This window comes from Falco cherrug, chromosome 3 (assembly GCF_023634085.1).
Source record: "Falco cherrug isolate bFalChe1 chromosome 3, bFalChe1.pri, whole genome shotgun sequence".
In the NCBI taxonomy this organism is placed as follows: domain Eukaryota; kingdom Metazoa; phylum Chordata; class Aves; order Falconiformes; family Falconidae; genus Falco; species Falco cherrug.
In genome coordinates this window covers 82,731,110-82,753,638 of record NC_073699.1, presented here as the reverse complement: position 1 = coordinate 82,753,638, position 22,529 = coordinate 82,731,110, and the positions used below count along the sequence as shown (strand labels likewise).

At 39.2% G+C, this 22,529-nt stretch overlaps 1 protein-coding gene across 2 annotated transcripts in view; it reads right to left on the bottom strand.

Annotated features, from left to right (window-relative positions):
• ADCY2 (adenylate cyclase 2) overlaps positions 1–22,529 on the bottom strand; it is a 225,060-nt gene that overhangs the window by 181,462 nt on the left and 21,069 nt on the right. The window lies entirely within an intron of this gene.

Here is a 22,529-nt window from a genome sequence, read left to right as displayed (position 1 = left end):
GCATGCCTTCTTCTTGCTCAAGAACAACAACAAGGACCATGAAGAAACTGTTAGGCGATGTCACAATGGTCAGTCATTTGTCAGAAATAGGGAGGTAGCCTCAAAAGAGCTTTGAACAATCTGAACTAGGTAATACTGCTAACCTGCTGGTAGACTCAACCTGTTGTCAAAGTAAAACTCTGACTTCTCAAAGATGAGACTCAAGAGTTCATTAAATGATTCAAGCACGGGGGAAGCCACCCCGAAGGGGAAGAGTCTGAGGAAACATATAGAGAGAGTGATGATAGCTCATGTCCAAGGCAGATGATCAAGCACGCAGCACACTTGCAGCCAGCTGTACCACATCAGCTAGCCAGAGACAACTTCAGACCGTCAGCCTACAGAGGTGAACAGAACAGGGAACAAACCTTCTCAACCACACCAAACGTACCAGAATAAGCTCCAGAAACAGAAACTTCTACCTATTCAAGACTCAGAAAAACTTATTCTGGAGAAAAAATGTCTGCCAAACTTTCAAAAAAACCTCATGTGGTTATACTATGTAGACACCTAAAACCTATGGAACATTTAAGCAATGAAGATTTTTTCACCAAGTAATTACAGTTATAAAAAACAGGGGCTATTATGTGGCATATTATTATTAAGTACCCTGCGGGCCATACAGAAAATACCACATCGACTTGCCTAAGTTTAATCAAATGAAACCTCCTACTTAAGTTATCAACAGTTATATATATATATATATGTATTATATATATACATATATATATATCACCAGTTATAAACCAGTCCTTGCCTCACATAGGAAAGACAGTTGTCCGTCACCATTATCAAATTATTCCACCCAAATCTGGAAAAAATTAACTCCACTTCCACTGAAAATATTAAAACCTCCACTTTCAACACAATTCAAGCAATGATAACCATAAGAACAATACAGTACTGACACGTCCACACTTCTATTTCCCTTCCAGTTACTAAGGCCAGTTGTGATCACATCGTTTCTCAGTAGGACTGATGCCATGCAGCACTTCTTTTTCAACACTGACAGAAAATAGGCAAGAAAAATCTGCAACATACAGATGAGTATTCTTCTAAGTAAAATAAAAGCAAAGCTCAGTTTTTTGCCTGAGTCATGTTTACAGAATCAAGCAAAAAAAGAATTGTTTTCTGTTAAGTGATCCATATCATCTTGAGATGACTTGCTCAAAAGAAGAGAAAACCAGTTTTTTCTCTTATCTCTTATGCTGTCCTGCAAATTAATCAATAAACTATTAATTTATATATAATATTTCATAAGGATATTCACTTTGGAAGCCATATTTTCCAAGGTGATACCTGTTTTGAAACGAGAAACCTCTTTTACAGTCTTTCCTAGAAGAAGAGGAAGATCTAGCACTTTGCAGAAGGCTCACAGACATCCTTACAGTACAGGCAATGTATTCATAGGGATGGTTTATCTCACGAAGCCATTACTCGCCTATTGGCAATTGCAGAGACCACATTCATTCCCAACTGTGAACCATCCCCTAGCAACTCCAGGAGATGTTTACATACAGGAAAATAACAGTGAGTTCATGTTCAAAAATTTTAAACTCTGCTCAGCCCATTTTTGATTTTTGAAATGGCCTACGCACAGGTCATCTTCTACTCTTTATACAGAGATCAAAAGCCGATTACCCATAAACTTAAACAAGATAAGAAATGGTAGTATTTTTCCTGAAGAAGAGCATTGGCATAACATGGCTACATATTGATGGTATGAGAGTTTTTGTGGAAAATTAGCCATTATCAATCACTCCAGTAGAAATAAAACTATGTTGTTGATTTATTCATAACAAGTTCTAAAACAGTTTTCTCATCAGTCCTGGTTGTTTTTTCTCTCCCTCAGTGTCCGCTAGATTTAAATCAATATATACTAGCAACAGAGTCAGTCTTATCCAGGAACATACCAAGCACTAACGCAGTTCTGTTGATTTTGCTCGCTGGAGTGCAGCTGCCAATGGTGAATGAAAAGATGCCTGTCTCTCATAAACATCTGCTTTGCTGTAACTTCTTTCACTGACGCTGTTTCCAAGACTAATAATTTTCACTGCTAATGTAGCATCTTTCAATATGTTATTCACTCAACAAGGCTACAGCAGTGTATCAGTCTGAATGCACTTGGTGTCTGGCCTCCAGCGCTCATGAAAAATGAATTTAAATACAAGGTAAAATATCTACTTCAAAGTCAGTCATATTTTTACACTAGTCTTCTGTTACAGAGGAATTCAGTCCTTAGTGGTTTGGGGTTTGGGAGAGGGGTAGGCTCTTAGGAGAGATTTATTCTCTCAGTTTTATGAAAGAGCATACATAAATTCAGGTAAATCAATGACCCATACAATTTCTCTAAACAATTCAAGTTTCTGAAGGCACAAAATCCCTGTGGAAGTACCCAGGAACAACTTTATTTTAAGGGTGGCATTCTAAAATCGGCTTCAAATGGTATCTGCAGTCCTGTTTTCCTCTAAAAGCTGATGTTTAAAATCAGTCAGAAATTTCAGACAGAGTAATTGTTTAACCTTCAGACTTCTTGGCAGTTTTTGATTGCTTTCTCTGCACTTTTTAAGACAAAATGTGGTTCTTGAAGAAATCATTCCTTGGCAGTCCTGTTTTTCATTACTGACCAAGTTATCAGCAAGAAAATGTCACCTGTCCTGCTAAAATTAGAATATCAAATGCAAAAAAATAAAGAATTTTTTTGAACGGTTGCATTTTAGTATTTTTTTATCAATGGGTAAAATAATTAAATGGATACAGATAAAAGTTATCATACCTAAAACATGCTCCATTGTAATAAAGTGTATATGCTGCTCTCTCAAACATAAATGGGCTATACAAGGGGGCAGCTACACAGGACCAACTAGAAACAGTAAAAGAAGAAACCACCCATACCTGGTCCTCATTCGATGCCATATTTTCAGTCTGTTCTGTGGGGCTTTTTTCCTAAAATAAACAAATACTTGTGCTGATTTGCTAGCACCTAATGGCTCATTTGTGATGACTGTTAGAACCTATGTATGACTTCAGCGTTCTGATCAATTCTGTGACATCAGCATGACACTTTTACCTAAAGACTGTAAACCAAAAGGTGTCTCCATCACCAGAAGCTTCCAATAGCATCCACTATCTAAAGGGCAATTGCAAAGCCTCAGCTTTTGACATCGCCTCAAGCAACAGTGGTTATGATAAGAGGAAACAGGATTTTTTTCCTGTCTCCTAAATGTAGAATGCAGAGTGGAATTTCCCACCAAGGCAGAGAAAGAAGCCTGGGAATTTTAAAGACACCTGGCATTAGATGGAGGGTATCTTTGACCTTCTTTGACAACTCTTCAGATTCAAATATCTAGAACCTGTCTACATAGATAGTTAGATATTTTTAATTTGAAAATATGCAGTTGCACCTGACAGTTTGTAAAGAACTGGGACAAGAAGATGGGAGGATTTGATGCTAACCTGTCATGCTTGTAATGGCAGAGGGAGCAGCACTCACAACTGGGAAATATGGGAAAAGCAATAACCCGTATTTTGATGATAAGGACTTACGAGCACACAGGGGGAAATTCTCTGTTACACGGAATACAGCTATCTGGTGTTTCAGGTAACTAGTTATTTTAGTATACTGAAAGCTCTGATAGGTTTCTTTTTCCTGATACTCTAAAAAAAAACCAAAATAGATGTCATATACTTTATCTTTAAGTGGCACAGAACAAAGGCCAGGTGTGTTCCCCTAATGAGAACATGACCATGAAATCAAAACATGAGTGTTAAATCTTAATTTTGCATCTTCTGAACTCCTAACAAATCCAGAACAAGGGCTCCCAAACAGTGGATAGCACATAAACATGCTCATGCTCCTAGAGCTGCTGCTGCTGTTGCCAGACGAAGCGTTTAAGCAGGAATGCCTTAGAAACCCTGATCCAGAGCTCTAGAAACACTGTTCTATAAACTACAAATAAACACTGAAATTGGCATGTGGAACATCAGCTGCTTTCCTCCCGCATCAGACACCATGACTTCTGTAGCAATTCAGCCAGCATTATGTAAGGCAGCTCAAATAGCAAGACTTTCTCTAAGCATTAGATCTTTCACATGGGTAAATCAACCAAACAAACGTAACTGAAAGACACGCAAAATATTATTCTAGTCTCCACTACACTGATTTCACAGTAGCATGATTATTAGGATGTTTCCAGATTGATTTCTGATACGTTATTTTGCTGATAGTTGCTGGATTGGATTTAGATTTGTTCCATGATGAAAATGAAAATTCAGAAGTACTCAAATGAACATTTAAAAACACTAAAGCAGGGGACAGTGGGTGGAGGAAGATCTGAGTATGTGCCTGCTTTATCCCATTTATCCTGCAGTGCTTGTCTATCTCTTTGAAGTGCTGGTATGGGGGAAGAAACTGCATTACCCAAATACCATTTACATAATCAGTTTTTCCACATTTAAAGAAGACATTTCTCTCCGTTGTTACTTTAATTTGTTCCTTGTAATCATACAGCTGTGACAATAAACGTAAAATGTATGTTAATTTCCTCCATCCTGTGTACTTCAGAAAAGGAGGTCACCTCTAGCAAAGCAAGCATTATCTTCATGGCACTGACAAAAACGCTGTACATTGCCTGGCAATTCATTATTTTGCTTCTGCCTGAATCCCTTCCCTGTTCCTCAGAGGAAAGAAATCTCTAGCTTCTATTTACAGTTCTGAAGCTCCAATCAAGAACAGATAGCTAGATACATATAAATCATATATCTATGCCCAGGTTCTAGAGACTGCCTAACACAAAATAATGTGCATATTCATTTAGACTTTTATTTCAAATGAAAACAGAAAGTGTATCTATATGAAGATCATATTCACAATGTACACCTGAATTTAAGGCTTTGATGCACCTGACAGGAGCAGTGGGTCCAGACTGTGCTGCAAATCTCTGTTTTATTCCATGTATGTAGTTACTTCTGTGTTTATCATCACTGAACAGTATCATATGAAGGCAGACAAACAGGTTCACTGTCCTCATACTGTGTTATTATGGTTATACTGGTTATTATCCTTCCACTCACCAAGCCTATACTGGAAGTATTTGTGTTGGGTTTTTAGGTGTCAATGTCATAGCTTGGATCCTGTGAGGGAAACTTCCAGTTCAACCAAAACTAATTAGAATTACCTTCTGTGGGTTGTTACATGTTAATGCCCAACTTCAGAGCATTTCACGAATTCTCTGTAGCCCAGTGCTCTCTCCACCAGCAGTGAGAACCAATCAGTGCCAGTAACACTTAAAGACAGGCAGAGAAAACAGCTCCAGAACTGTGTGCACTTCTCCTACTGTAGTATCTTTAGACTGAGCACCTGCTGCTATAAATCCTACTTAAGATTGCCTCTGCTAGGAAATAGAAACCCCAGGTATCTGTCACCCCCCTGCTGTCCCCAGGTCACCGTGCAGAACAGCCGGCAGCCCCCAGTAACTCCCACGAGACAACACGGAGCAAACCAGGAGCACACAATGCTCCTTCATGCCACTCAGGGCTGGCACAGCACACAGCCTGCCTACTGCACGGCGGGTAGAGAAGAGGAGAAGAGGTCTGTCTGCAGTGATTGCAGCCAGATCCCACCTCTATGCATCCTCATTCAGCAAAAGGTACCCCATTTCTTGGTCCAGATCGCAATTCAAGTATTGCTGTGGATAAAACATGTTCTTTTTTTTCTCTTTGCACTAATGGCACAGAAGGTCATTATGACCTGCCTTTGACCTAAAACATACTGCCTTCCCCATACCCGCTTTCTCTCACGTATGGATTATAGCTGTCCACCCCATAACCAGCTGCACAGGTGTGCATCAGACAAGCCACTCCATTCCCTGGTTTGTCAGCGGACGTGTCTTGCTACTGGCAGAAGTATGCTGCAGGTGAGTACTCACACCACTGATAACCTCATCCAAACTGGAACGCTCCAATTTCTTTATCTCTTTTCCTACAGTATTTAATTATTTCAGCCAGCACAATGAAGACACCCCTGCTGCAGCCGCAAAGGCTTGTCCAACTGGAAGAGCTGCCAGAGCCAGCCCCTGATCAGCAGGCTGGTGGGCAAACGATGGCAGCACCAGTCGCATGACATCGCTGCCAGCTTGTCAGCCCTGCCCAGGCTCCAACAGCGTGGCAGGGTCCCTCCTCAGCCTGCCCCACGCTGGCTTTGTGCGCCCTTCGCCACTTCTGCCTTTGTCTAGGCTTGCCACCTTGTGTGCTGTCCCAAACCAACACCTGACAGGAATGCTCTCCCCGCAGCACTGCCTTGACCCATGCCAAAGCGGTCCTTGGAGGGTTTACACTGCTATTGAACTGCAATAAAGTAGGACGTTCCTGAAACGCCGCTGTGACAAGCAATTGATTCTGCTTCGCAAGGGCTTCCTGAAAAACCTGAGAGGTAAACCCTTGTGAAGGCCACTGATCCACAAATATGATCCAATGAGGAATTTTCAGTACTTCCACCAAAATTATTGCTATTTCTGCAAGCAGCTGAATTTATTATCCTACAGGTAAAATCTTCACTTTTGACTATCAGTATAAACAAAACAGTAGTTCTTATCCATAAAAGCTGCTGCTTTTACAGAAACATAGAAAAATGTCAGATAAAGTAATTCACTATTCCATGTTACCTCAAAAGAGGTCACTGTTCTAGGGGAGAAAGAAGATATTTTATTAAACTTCATATTCTGCAAATGGTAAATTGATTCTTTCTAACATCAAAACACCTCAAGTGGGAAACAGAGACACTAAGCACACAATTCAGGAGTTGTTGGCTTCTGAGACCAAGGCTGTTCTTATCCCTTACTTTTTTAAAGGGCTGAAATAAAATTAAAAATAAAGCATTTTTTAAAATAATTGCAATATGGCATGCAATTTCACCAAATACATTATCTCTTGGAAACCCAGTGTAATCAGAGATGAACAAACATTACTGTTGATATATTTAATAACCTGTCATTTTTTTTATTCATCCAAAAGCAGTCTATTGAAGGCTTCATGACAAATCTGAATGAAGCTGGTAACAGGCGGTATCTGTATCTCATCCGAAATGTAAATGAGTCATTCTTGTCTTTCGGGGGACTAGATAGAAGAGACTGCTCTTCAGTCTCATGGTTAAAAATAATTTTCCACTCGTCACACACAACATTCCCTTTAATGATCCCTGCTTGGTACTACTTTCATGATAACCTATTAAACAAATGGGGACATGATGCATCCTCCAAAATTCAAGGAAAGTCAGATATGTAAAGTAAGAATAAGCATGTGTAACACAAGACCAGGTATTGCATTACATCTAAATATAACATACTAAGAATCAGGAAATTAAAAAGAAGGACAAAATAGGGGTGTAAGATGCTGCACAGAAGGACTTCAAACTATGGCCGGTCTTGAATGTTCAGAAGAGATGTCACTCCAGAGAAAATCTCCCACGCTGCTTTGGCCCTGCCAAACACTGGCATTGTTCCAGCTGGTTCCTCAGCTGTTCTCCCTTAATGCTGAGCTGAAATGCCATTATCCCCTGGGTGTGGAAGAGGCGAGATCATATGTCACCTTTGCCTGTATTCATGCAAATACCTCCTGATAATCATGATAAAGCACTTGCCCAAGCACAATTGATTAATGATTGCAGCATACTCTCAACTGAGCTCTTCCACCACAGTTTGTCAACATTAAAACTATATAAATGTCGAAGTGGACAACAGAGATATATCATCTGGGAATTTTTAACTGTAGTAATCTAATCACAACCTTTAGAACGTTGTTTCCTCACTGCAAGGGGTTTAAACTATAATGAAGAAGAACTCGAGAACAATCTTACAGGAGGCTTTTTTGTAGCTTTTAAGCCCGTTTTCTGGACTGGGGATGGAACAAAGCCTTTTGCCAGAAGGATAGATGGACCGATTGGATCAGAGATGCTATTCTGGGAAAGATTCCACTCTGGGTACATCAGTGGAAAGAATCACTATCCCACATTGCACTTGCCCCTTTTTGGGGGTCCTGCACACTAAGAGGCATGTCAAAACAGACAGTTGCTTCAGCTATATCTTCAACTGTATCTAAATTGACTCAAGGACCAGAGACTGTATCAGTGTGCTAACTATAATATTATAACAGGGTTAATTTACTGTGTTGACAAGGTCCACTGTCAGTGATTTTCAAACCATCAGCATCATATGGGACTGCCCACCATAAAATTACTATGCAGCGCACAAATCAGTGGTGATTATGTCTTAATACTGCATAATGATTTCTGATATCTACTACAGATGGTTTTTATGCATTCACATAAATTATATATTTCAGTCATTAAGGTTTTTTCACTCCCCACACTTTTTTAATTTTTTTTTCTCTGACAGCAGAAACTTCTTTTTAACAAAACCTGAGAGACATAAATACCATATTCTGAAAATTGCCTAAATATTTCAAGTATGCACTATCCTACAACTTTAAATGAAGATTAGTGAGACCATAATTTGAAAATCAGAATTAATAGTTTGGAATGTTTCAGAAACTATAAACAATTTAGCTGCATTATGAACAGACCTGCTGTGTTTCACTGTTATTCCTGCCCTCAAGAGTCTTGTCCAAAGTGATCTGATAAATAACACCCATCTGAGATATTTAAACCAGAGCAGAAGTTGTGGCTATGCTTCTTTGAAGGCTCACCTGGTAAATCAGGCACAGCTGTTCTTAAAGACCAGCTGAAGATTGCTGATCTGCTGGCAAGCAGCAGCACACCATGCAACAGCTGAGTGAGTAACCACAGCAGCGCTGATGCGGGAGCAGACAGAACTGCAGCAAAAACTGTGGCTGGGAAGCCTGAGAAGTAAGGGTCTGGGACATGGCCTGGCACGGGGAGCTGGGAACCTTGACTATAGGGCTTTGACCAGGAGGACTTACAAAGGAAGAATGAAAGGAAGAGGAGGATTTACTGAAGGAGTAATTTAGGAGTCCTCGGAACAGAAGGCATTGGGGTGTGCTGGAGGAGTGAGAGATTTGAGCTTTCAAGAAATAGAGGTGGGAGTCCAGGAGCAGAAGAAATTTCTGGATAACAAAGACCCAGGTTTCCACAGGGCAGCCTGGCAGCTTTGCCTGCTCAGGGACCAGTGCTGCCATGCTTTTTCACCCCACCAGCTGCCTAGCGCTGCCTCTTCCCTAACTCGTGGCTTTAGTTGTGAAAAATGTATAGTCCTAAACATTACAGTTCCATAAAATGAATTCACCACTAAAAATACTCCAGTTTCTCTAGTCAGATAAACAATGACACTAGGAAAGTGTCACTAGTTTGAGAACTGAAAAATGGGATCTTCAAATAGTAATTTACTTAATAGTAAGAAGAGACCTAACTAGAGCAACATTTTAATTGCACATAGCTCTGAGTCTTTGCAGTCACAGTTTAGGTGATGGAGGATCTCAAAGTTAAGACTGCTCAGGATGAAGGAGAGGGGTTACAGCACTGCAGTTTTAAACAAGTGTTGGGAGATCATTGAGCTACTCAACAGTTCAATAATGATGAAGCTACCTTGTCAGTCAAGGGGACACTGAAAAGGTAACTTCACTAAAATCCGCTTCATTGGCTTTGTAAACTCTTTTTTTTCTTTTTTTTTTTTTTTTTTTTTTTTTACTTCCAAGTATAAAAAAAATACAGAAAAGTTGACTGGAGGAGAACCCAAAACTTCACTTCCATTACTGGTAAGTCACTGAAGCCATCACACTTTCAGTTATATGTCATAAGAAGAACATTTTTAGAGAATTTTCTTTTTTGCCTAGAAATTTCTTTGCTTTAAAATATAATCTAAAATTGTGACAAGTTTAACGCATTACTTCATATTGCATGACTTCAACAACAGACCTTGCCTAAAAAGAATTACTTCCTTATGCATATTCTGCATTAAAATTAATCTATTCAAAACACACACCCCCTCTTGCTAGTGTGTTGTGGGGTTTTTTTTCTCAAACGCCTGGGGAGTCATATTAATATTAGTGTGCCAAGTGTTAAATTGTATTTAAAAATATATAAGATACATTTCAGTATGTAAAGTACTTGTTGATGTGGTGTATTTAAGAAGCAATTTCCTTAACAGCAAGAAATCTTACTGTAGCAGCATGACAGTAAGACACAGCAGCCTGAAATACACAATATTGTTGACCTTCTGTACTTCAAAATTGTTCCACTTTGTATAACTCCTGTAGTATTTTTGGAGACTGTTGTTTGCCATCCCATTTCTATCCATTGCCCCGGAGTATACAAATAACAAGAGTTTAAAGTCTATTTCCTGTACATGCAAAATGTGCACTGCTCTTTGCCTACTCAGCCAGGCATTTTGTTTACCACTGGGTTACACTAACTTATCCCTAACTAAGGACTATATTTCTTTTACAGTTTTAACTCGACCCTTCATCACCTTTCCCTTCAGCCATTCTCCCTCCACGCTGCTGCCCAGGAACCATCTATTTTCCAGGACTGTGTGACCAATTTTCCCAGCTCCCAGAAAGAAGGCAAACACCACAGTAGCAGGGAAAGGTGTCTGCTAAAAAAACCCAATAGGCACCACTTTTGCGCAAGCCATTACTTTGCCTGCATGCCCAGGTCTCCACGCTGCTGGAGTAGAGGTGCACAGCTTTCACCACACTTCTCAGCAGCTTCTTCCTAGTACTGGAACCCCAGGACCTGGGATCAACTCCCAAGGGTTGTGGCTGGTTTAACTGGCTTCCTCTGTCCTCCCTAACAACCCTACACAGCAGCTCCAACGTTTCTCCAGCATCTGATGCTCAGCTTGTGACACCCAATGGCAGCCACCTGCCTGTGAGCACAGGTCTCATCTCCTCGAAACAGTGGGGGGCAGAAGCCAGACACAGTGGTGCTAGGCTTTCATCCTGAGTTCAGTCCGCTCCCACTCTCACCACAGCTGCAGCCATCCTGACCAAAGGGATACATCTGGCCTGGAAATCTCACTCTGTTTTCATAAAACAGGTTTTAAAAAAACAAAAAACCTCTCCTGTAAGAACTGCAACACAATCGCAAAAGTACTGAAAACTGAAATCAGACAAATTAAATAAATGCGATTTTCTTCCTAATTCCTATGATACATCATTGCTCAGCACAGTAAATAAAGAATACAAACCCTACAACACCGCAAGAAGCTGAGTACTTTTGTTCTTATTTCTACATTGTGTGAAATCACCAATCTGTGACTGCTGCGACCAGCTAATTAGTAAGTCTCAGTAATGATGCAAATTCTATGGATCCAGAAAGATTTTCCATATGAGGAAAATCAGTGGACTTCGGTGGCCACTCCATGTTCCTGCAATACTGTAAAATGCCATTTGCAGAATGTTCACTTGGTGGAGAAAAGTAGTGCTTACTGAAAAGCAATTAAAAGAAAACAAGGAGAGGTGAGAAGACAAGGAATTAAGAGGTATTGAAACTACAGGTTCTTTTGTGAACCCTCTAGAGAAAAAAAGCCTGTAACCATTGGCCTACATCACCAATGAGTGTGCTCATCTAAAGCAAATCATGTGGTAGTATAGAAATAAATATGATTCACACATGATAATGTGCATTTCTTGCACTTTTCTGCATTCAGGGCTTTGCTATCAATCAGGATTCAACTTTCCAGTTTTCATCTGACCACAGTAACATGATTTTTCTCAATTTTTCCTATGGAATTTAATATACAAATTAATGTCACGCAGACAATGTACTTTCCTTTCTTGTCAATGCCCTGGGTCATCCAGCAGACCTGGCAGTTTATCTACATCAAACCTGACAAAGACACAAAATTGTATTTGATATTCTTAAATACGCTTCTAAATGCTCGGTAAATTCAGGTTATTGCAAGAAGAAAATAAAAAACACCCATGTGTATCTAAGGAAGACTGCAATCTCATCTATGTGAAAGTCATTTAAAACACTGTATTATACTTGTTTATATGTGTGTGTAAGCAATATGTACACACTGAAAGGAACTGTCATTAGATAACACATGCAGTCATAATGGGTAATCAGAGCATGACATGAGAAAAAAACACTCAGATCTCCACCTCATTTAATTGTGGTAAGATATTTTTTTGAGTTCTTTATGGAAAGTAGAAGTTTTCAGATACACGTATGTTTAATATTATTTATTTAGATGTTCACCTTCTCTATACGAGAGACTTTAAAATCCATTTCCTTTGTCCCTGTAAATTATTAGGAAAAAGAATTCAATGATCAAGACTCGTAACAGCATAATAAAGAAAAATGTATACAATACTGTCACGCACGAAGTACAATCCTATTTACTTAGGATCAATTCTATCCCAAACCAACAAAACAAACAAAAAAAAGTATTACAGAATCTGGAAAATAAAGCCATAATCTTTTGCTTGCTTATATTACCAACAGAGAGAAACACAGCTTTTTTCATTTCTTATTTTGAAGAGGCAGAACAGCAGCATGGTCCAAGGGAATATGACAGAACTCTAGCTGAGCCCTCAGATACTTGACTTGCAACACTACCACTGTCACTAAGGACACCTAAAAATTGTTATTTACACAAACTCATCCATATTGAATGAAATATACTGTTATTAAGACTACAGCTGGCTGCAAAATACAGGGTGATGAAAAATATTGAAATATTAACTTGAAGAAAAGCTGTCTTCATTAGTAAGTGGGAGAGGAGACAACTGTCACAGGAAGTAGGAGAAGGTGACACAAACTGAGAAGGAAATGTATGAAAGGAAGAGCTGGAAAAGGAATACAAAGGAATTGTGAAATAACCAAAACAAGCAAAGAATAGTCAAAGGACATTCATACTACAAATGTGTAAACTGATAAATTACAGAAACCCTCTGAAATTGGGATGTTACAACAAGGAAGAAATCTAGAAAGCACTAATGTGGAAATAGAGTGTGCAGATTACAAAACACAAGTAACGTTGCAAAACCACGTGCAGACATGAGACAGGGAAACTAGTTACTGTGAAGTCATCATTCCACCTGCCATTGTGAATATGATCCTTGCAAAACAAAGATATTTGCAAATCAGTCAAGTGTTACAGAAATCAGAATATCTAAGCAATTGAGGTTGGCCAATTTAAGCAAAGATATGCCCTGAGAAGTAAGATACAGAATTTATATAAGCATATAACTTAGCTAAAATGGTATGTACAAGAAACAAGTAAGAAAAATGCAATCTCAAATCCAACAAAATTAAAATATAGTCAAGTTCAAAACTGTTCAAACTGCCTTCCAGAACAATATAATCCAAAAACTTAAGGTATACAAAAGTGACATTACTGGTAAATGTGGGGTTTTTACAGGAAGTTTATTTTAAGATATAAAATCAACATGAGGTTTTGTAGTAGTTACAGAAATGTACCTTTTTCCTCACTGGCACAACAGGGCATGCTGCACTGCATGAAAATATGAATATATATTTTTTAAGTCTTGTGAATACACCTATGTGGAGGGACAGAGGGTGGGTTTTTTTTCTTGATAGACTGAAAAGGTTTTTCTCCCACCGTTACAGATACCAGGCTGTGGGCAAGTATCTTGGCTTTTTGGTTGCTCTGAATGAAACTCCTAGTACATCAGTTTGTTGGTTTGGGAGTTGTTTGTTTTCTTGTTTGGTTTTTTTTTAAACATATCCCTGCCCCAGATCCTCCAAATCAGTGAAGCCTAGCCTTGACTTTTGGTTAAACTTAATGTTTGCTGTTCTCACCCTGCAAGTTCAGGTGAACTAGGGTGACTGCGTCTCTTGCTTGTGTGAGGATAAGCAGTAACAGCTACTGTGACCAGATGAAGAGTCTGATCAATGCTTCTTCTTAGTAGTCAAGCACTTTTTATTTTTTTGCAGAAGAAACACAGCTTTTGAAAGACAAACACAGTCCTAACTGGTATCTAAGTTTCTGTGATAGTGACCTAGGAAGCTTAGATTTTCTGTAATAATGACACTGGGAGACGTTGCGTCCTTCTCCCTAGTTTGGATCTCCCAAGTATTTACTGGTTCCCTTTTGAAGGACTGCTCCTTTTGAAACCTGCCAAAATCCTCTTGTCTTTCCTCTTCTCAGCCCTTCTATCAATGTGCAAACCAGTCACATACATTACCTAAAGTGGTAGCAAAATCATAAAAGATAAATACCTCTGGGATTGCCCCCCAGCAACACTGAAATGTCTTTTGAGAATTGACTATTATCTGGGTCCATTATTTTTCTCCTTCCTGTTTTTCTAGACAGTCTATTGATGAATTAAGCCAATATAAACATAAAAGCCATGTCATAATAAACAAGCAACATACAGTGCTTTGTATAAATAAAACTATTTTGTCCCACAGTAAAATAAAACAAAACAAAAATAAGTCACTAAATGAATATGAATAATCTCTTGAAACCACAACTGTTTTCTAGTTCTTAATAAATTTATGGTTTATAAACTATAATTATTTATATAACTTATGTTTTAATTATACTGTTCTTAAAAATCTGAATTTAAACACACCTGAGATCATACAGTAACACAATTCTATGACAATTATATTTGTGCAGTTAAGGTAGCTATAAAAATTTACTAATCTAGATTTTATAAATTACATTTTTTCATATGAATATATAAAACTTCAACAAACATCTACAACTCATACTGAGTGAGCCTTTCTACATCAAACATATTTCTAGCTCTGTATCTCTTACCTTTGTAAAACTATAAATTTAGCACCTTGCTTGTCAACTGATTTGTAACCAGCAGACCCATATCGCTTTCTTTCAAGTATTAGTTAATTTAAGGTAAGCAATGCTTCCTAATATCTGCATAGCGCTGTAGATTTGTATATTGGCAAGTGAAACAGAAAGGTATTTCGCAGCCAGCATATTACAAACTGCGAGCACACGGGGGGAAATTCTGTTGTTACTGCTTCCTAGCCCAAAAGAGAAGTGATCCTCTGACAATCCAGACACTAAGATTCAAGTATTTAGCACTACAGTTTTGCCTAAAACTTCATAAAAGCTACAGAAACAGGGAATATCCTCAAATAAGTAAACTGAGGTCTTCTTATGCAGCTTGTAGGAAACATTTTCACCACCTGTTTTATTTTTTTCTTGTCTTAACAGCTCACTTACGGAAATATTACAGCACTAGAAACCTGCAAACAGAAACAGATTTGAGACAAATGGTGAAAAATGACCACAGGTCAGGATTTATGGTGATATCCCCTTTCATTACCTAATTCACAAAAATAAAAACAAACATTGTATCAGATGGCCATGTAAAGGCACAAGCTTTTCCGTGGCATGCAGATAAGCAAAGTCAAAGAGCTCAAACCAGAAGACTCATGCAGTGTCATGCCAAAACCGTCAGGTAAACTGTTAAATTTCTGAGTGGAAAACAATTCCAATGAAAGGTGAAGGCTTGCATGGCTGCCCTAAATTTATACCTGCTAACAAGAAATTCTGGATAGCTTCTTTAATGGTTCTCTGGTAGCTCCATCATACAAATAATTGTTAACTAATATGTACTAAGAAATTATTAAATGTTTATTTTGTAATGTTAAATCTATTATGAACCACATAAGAAGCCTTATGAATGGCTTAAATTATTAATATCCATTTGTCATCTCGTATCTTGACTTCAGCAACTTCCGAACAATATGGTGATACTTAAAATTAGCATTGCCTGGTTTCAGTATTCTCAGAAACAGTAATACTCTTGTTGCTAAGTGTTACTTCCCATCAGAGAGAAAAATCTTTCCATGTTCAGTTTTGCACCCTTATCTGAGACTCACATTTTTATTGTACTTCAAGGGAGTTACCTTAACGCTTCCCTTAGCAAAATTCATTCACATGACTTGCACAGCAAATATCACACCGCACACAAACTATGCAATAATCTTGATGAAATCTCCAATCAGCTCAGCCTTTGTACTTAATTGTACACTCTGAGGTGGAAAAATCACTACAGGAAATGGAGTAAGGAAAAATAAACCAGCAGGGAAAACAGGGTTTCATAATGTTCTTTTGATAAAGGTGCAGGATACATCCAGTCTCTCCTACTTTACATTACATTAAACCTCTCTCATGAGCCCTATAATGAATGCCTGAAGAGGTCAGAAATATAGCAAGACTATTATCCCCTGATGTTTTAATTTTTGAGACTACTGCTCCAGAAGAACGCTGGAAGGATAAAAGACATTAAAATAGCAAAAAGCCATGAACTTTTGTAACTCAGAAAATCCATCTCTTCTGGTTTTAGATAAACTTTAGGTACAGGTCAAAGTAAATTGTCCCTTAAACGAGTTCAGTAGTCCCCAGATGTAAGTAGTGCATAGTAATACAGAACTAAAAGGATGCTCCTGGATCACTGAAGTCCATGTCACTGTTGTCGAAGACACTGAATGACTGTCAGCTAAGGACAGCATTCCACTGTAAAAGCAATTTATTTTTTTAATCCTTATTATCCTGAAGATAATAGCCACTCCACAAACCCAGTGTCCTAATGGCTAAAGGATTTATTTCTATTTCCAGTTTAAATTTTATTAATGGCTGGCTGAGGTTTTGGTGGCTTTTTTTCTTGTGTGTGTGTGTACGTGTCAATAATCTTCTGTAGCTTCTCAAATCTGATGTTTGCAACCACAGATTATCTGTAGGTGGCAGTCACACCACTCTCAGCATTCTTCTCTTCTGCTGATCTATACCCAAGTCAAGCTCTTCTCATCTCACAAAACTCTCCTTTCTTTTGGTGATCTCACTTGGCACTCTCTGCATTTGTTTCAGTTTCAGTTTATCTTTTTAAATGCAGGTGACCAGAAACGTACATAGCCATCCAGGTGAGGTTTCGTCTTTAGCTGGATACTTTGCCATCATAACTGATTCTTTCCTGGCTGCATATCCTAATGACCCAGTCACCAACTAATGCTTCTCCTCTTCATTCTGCTCATCCCTGCTCATTTTCTGCTGATGAACTCTCTGACTATAGCTGAAAGTTCTCTGTTAGTTCCCAAATGCAGGCACCTCACATTTCCTACTATTAAATTTCATCTAGCTGCTGTTACTGCAGTCCTCAAGGTCATGCTTTTCTTCCCTATAACATTCTGATCTTTTACTGTATTAGGAATCTTTTAACTGGGTCATCAACAAATTTCATTACAGCGGTGACATTCTGTCACCCCACCACTAGTAAAAAGCGCTAATAAAGGCAAACATTCCCCAGAGAGCTCCCTGAGAAATTCAGCCTCCAATCTTCCTCCTGCCTGATGCTCTTGAAGTCACACTAGCTGCCATCTCCCCTCATGTATATGTACAGTTGTTTTAATAATGCTCACCTCCTCTAGCAGTGCTTCTAGTCTTCCATTTGGCACTAAATCATATTTTGTTTTTCAACAAAACTGCTTTCCCTATTTAAAAAATAAATCAGTTCTCTTTCCGTGAACAGCTATCACGACACACCAAAGGTTAACAGTGGCACATCAGTTATGCTAACAGGGTGTTCCAAGGCTCTGCACACGATTTTACTATATTAATCTACTATATTACTGATCTTAATGACTAGCAGGTCTCTAATAGCTCAGCTTTTTCCTGTATTCTATACAGCTACAACCATACCAGACTTGATAAAAACATTTAAATGTCTTGCTATTAAGCCTGTTACTTCATATGTCTATAAAAAAAATTAATATTAAGATAAAAATTGTCTATTCTTCTTACTCCTTAAATATAACTACAAATATGGCTTACACTTGTGGATTGTGGGTTTCCTCCTTTTCTATCACACCTACTCCTAAAGCACAGTATCATCTGCTGGGCAGTATCTTCCCCTTTCATACAAGGCTCCTAGTTTTCCTCATGTCTTTTTTCAGGTGACTATTCATCTACAAGGTACTGAACCGTGCTCCTACAAAATCTAGTTCCTCACTCGGGATACTCACTCCTGATAGTCTGATTAATCTTGAACTTGAAAAAATGTCAGGTCTCCCCCGCACTCCAGATCCTGAGCTGGCAGTACAGCTGACAGCAACTCATCCTCGCTCTCCTGCGCTGCACAGACTCCACTGACACCTGCCCTGCTCTCCTTCTCAAACCTCTAACTCCTGTTTTTTGCACTGCTTAACCACACAACACATTATTAATAATTTATGGCAGGGCTGACTTTAGATAAGGCAGGTCCCAAGCAAGGTGCAGAAATCAGACCTCATGTAATTCTGTACAAAGAAAATTCTTCCCTTTCTGTGGACCCATCGGCTCTCCCCACTGCCTAACACAGGAGCTGATTACCACAACCGCTGAAACTCTGTGCAGGCCATCACCCCTCAGCACACAATAGACTGATATCCTCAGGTGCCAATTAAGTATTTAAAAAAATGATAATTATAAAAACTAATGTAGAAAATTTTGCCCACATTTCATAAACCAGGGCTGCTCCAAGGCCTGACCTGAACCATTCCATACCAACACATTAAAAAAAAAAAAAACCAGCAACAAAAAGTGCTTTAGATTCAGCTCAAAAAGTAGCATTTAGGCTAAAACAGCCAAATGTATATTCTAAACACATCGCTCTGTGGATAATTTTTTTTCGGAAACCAGAAGTGCCAAATCCTGCTTGAAGTAATTTCTGCACTGTAACTGAATATAGATAAGGAGGAACGCATCTGGTGCCTGGGCTGTGCAAACGTATTTATAATTAAGTAGAATTGAATACCAAAATCCAGCAATGATAGAATTAATTAGACTAGTATAATGCTGTATAATTACTCGGGTTTTTTATATCATCCACTGTATGCTTTAAGAGCTCTTTTTACCCATTGATATCAATGTGCTATGACATATTTACATACACCCTGTATAAAAGGCTGGGGAAGTATTAGGCATGTCAGAGGATGACATGGAAAGGCGACTGTTGTACAATAACTACACTGTCAGTGAAACAAGAGGAAACTAATTTAAATTCATTCCCTGGCATGTAACTCTACAGATAGGTACTGGATTTACATTTTGTATGGAAAGGTGCTCCTTCCTATAGTAAGGAAGAGTCCTAACACGACAAAATCAACACATCACCTTTTTCCACCAGCACTACTTCCTCAGCTTGCCTGACTCACATTATTGGCCCTCCACCAAATGCACCATCCACTGATTTCCGCACAGACATTTCTAAGCATCACCCTTGGGTCTCTTCGCACTGAAACCATCTCCACACATTATTGCTCACGCCTCAGAGTTGGAAAAAACTGCCAACAGGCAATCGCTCTCTCTGAGCCTCTTCGTGACTTCCCTCGCTCTGCTTCTTTCCTACCAGCCCTGGCCAGGTGCCCTGCGACTCCTGCCAGACAGCCCAGCCTCCCTCCTGGGCTGTAGCACAGCATCCCGTGTGTAGGTCCCATCCAAGCACCCAAATTCCCTGGGACACCAGGTAAAACCAGGAGCCCCACTGCCACACTTGGCACTGAAAGAAACTTGGGATGACACCAGTGAAAGAGAGTTGCCACACTTCTTTAAAAAAAGCTTGTCAGTTACCAAAGACATTTGCCATCACTATCCTAATCTTTTTCAAAGCCACCCACTGCCTTACTAAGGCACCCTTCATCTCCCTCTCCATGTACTTGCTCTTTGTTGTCCATATAGAGGGGTAAAAGAGTATGGACTAACTTAATAGGTAAGTTAGTAAGGTTGATAGTGCAAATATCCTGGCTTCCCTCGTAGATGGGTTAGTGATGATGCCCACACAGCCCACTGACGGTAACAGCCTTTGGATAAGGCTCAGCAGGCAATTATGGAGCCAGCACAGGGCTTGCAGACTGGCCCAAGGGACGAAGTAACCATCACAGCCGCACTGCCTTCCCCCTTCAAACAGTGGCCAGACACCTACCTGATAATAGCTTTCTCCAAAGCTGTAGCTGCAGCCAAACAAGAGACAAGGCAATGCAGGCAGACAAAAGCAGTCTGCAGGGACAGCAAAAATATAGCTGAAACCAATTATGATTTGCACTTATTTCACATCAGCCCACAGGTTTCTAACAAAAAAGAAAAAAAAAAAAAAAAAAAAAGGCCCTGACCAGCCACTTCATTTCCAGCCCTCTATTGTTCGTGAAAGTTATTTGAGCTATGTGCCTGCAGGCTCAGGAGGAACTGCTCTGCATCAAATATATATTGAGTTCATAATCAAAATAGTCTCTCTGAAGTGATATTTTTATTGTAAACAAAAGCTGCAGAAGTTCACACCTGAGGTTCCGTCAAACAACAGAGATAGCTGCATTTAGCAGTTGCAAACAGCCAAAAGGAACACTTAAATCATTAAGCCAAAATTTAAAGGATATGGGATTGCCTTTTAGAAGGAGAAGGCTTGTGCCCAACTGAGAGAGTAACACATTCTTTCTATAAACTATGGTATGCAGAAAATTTATTTTTCAGTGGTTACTAGTACAATTAAGAAACACCATGTTCTTAACAAGCTTAGGATTCAAAGGACACAAAAGATATGATGAAAAGAGTATTTCTAAACTCTGCTGGACCAAAACAGATGTTAGGCTGTAATTTGAAGAAAACTAAAATAAAGTACTTCTTTAGTAAGTAAGAGTGCATGACCTGGCTCTTTCCTTTATTTTCATAATTTTCTAGTTAGCTATGTTGACAAAGACATCTTTGAAACAGAACTAATTTAAATTTTACATCATGTTTCTTTTCTTTCATAAAAGGCATAAAGGAATAACAAAAGCACCCTAATAAGCCAAGCAAAATCGTTTTAAAATTCACAAAATGTAAAACTTCAACAAAGAAACTGTCAGTGATCACTGAGGAAGGATTTTTCAGATTTGCTTTCACGTATAGTTGTAAGAGAGAACACTGATTATTGACCTACATATTCCTGATGCAGAGCAGTGAAAACACCAGCATCACAGAAATACACGGTTGTGTTTTACTGCTCACAGCTTTTTTACCTACATTCAAAAGCATCAAACCTGCAATTAGTCTATTGTGTAAGGTGACAAATTCCCAGAAAGATTCCTGTATTTCCCTAGTTTACTCTTAACTGACACTAGGCAACGTATACCTACAAAAGTGATCAACAAAATAGCACTGCTATTCAGAGGGGGAAAAAATGGGTTTGGGGAAGCAAAGGGTCCCACTGCCTGCAGCCACATGACCTCCAGCGCCCAGCAGTGGCCAGGGACCACCCCAGCACAGCCCCTCTCCCGCCAGATGCCGAGGATACCTGCACAGTGGACTTAAGCCAAATACCTGCAGCCAGGTCTAGGCTTTCTGGAAAAGCCCTGCCTGCTCTGGGCTGGAGCCTGCGCAGACCTGGGCAAGGCAGCTGCTGGCAGAGCAATCAATGCAGCTCCCTCCCAAATATCCTCTTCTCCAAGCAACACTTGCACGCAAAGCAAGGAGCAGACAGAAGTATCAGAGGACTTGTGTCCTGGCAACCTGCAGGAAGACAATGCCTTTCCCCAAAGCTCTGCAGCCCTTCCTGCCTCACACAGCCAGCCACATCCCTTGGATGCTGTGGGAATGCCTACATTTTCCCTAAGAAGAAAGCAAGGCAGGACAAACCGTCTTCACAGGCTAAAAACAACCCTGGGGCCAAGTCACCACCATCCCTCCTAGATCTCTTTTAGGCCACGTGCTTTCAAAAACTGTTATCTTTCAAATAACAAAATTAAACTTAGTAGAGTTTGCAATGAGCAAATAATACAGCTAATTAAATATTTGCATCTAAGCTTGAAAGCTCAAAATAATCTAGCATGACATCCCACAACTGGCAATGAAAAGAAATCAAAAGAAGTAAGAGCATGTGAATTATCTAGACTTGACACCACGAAGATACAGGGACTCCCATGCTGAAATATGTTATCTAGAGAAAAATACTACATGTTCTGATTTGCTTTTTATTACATGCAAGTGTGGCCTGGTTTGTTAGTTTCAAATACTTTTAAAACAAACAAACAAACAAACAAGAAACCAAACAAAAATAACCAGGAAGGTGGTTTCATAGACAATTAATCCCTGAATCTTCCAAGAAAATGGAAATACAGAAGTCACCCACAAAGGCAAGAGCTCCAAAACTAGTATTACCAACACACACCAGTAATACAAATAATTTGAATTAAAGATTTTAAAGAAACTACTTGCATACCTAAAGTTCAATATTTGCGTAAGTCTCTGCAAGATCTGAATACCAAGTCAAAGAATTTGTTATTTGTTTCAAGTCTATCATAAAGACCTAGAACGCACCCTGCATACAGTACTACCATTTAAAGCTTAAACTCATGGAATCAGCATGACATTTTCAGAAGGCATATTTATATATTTAGAAGCTTTTTTCCATCCTTTGAAGAGTTTTTGCAATTATTGTATCAGGACTATTCCCATGTGGAGACACTTGGGAAAAGGAAAATGATACGGCAGAACACAGAGAATCAATCAGGCACAGCACCGGATATTGCACATCATTTATTGATATTTCAAAAGTGCTGCTATTAAGAT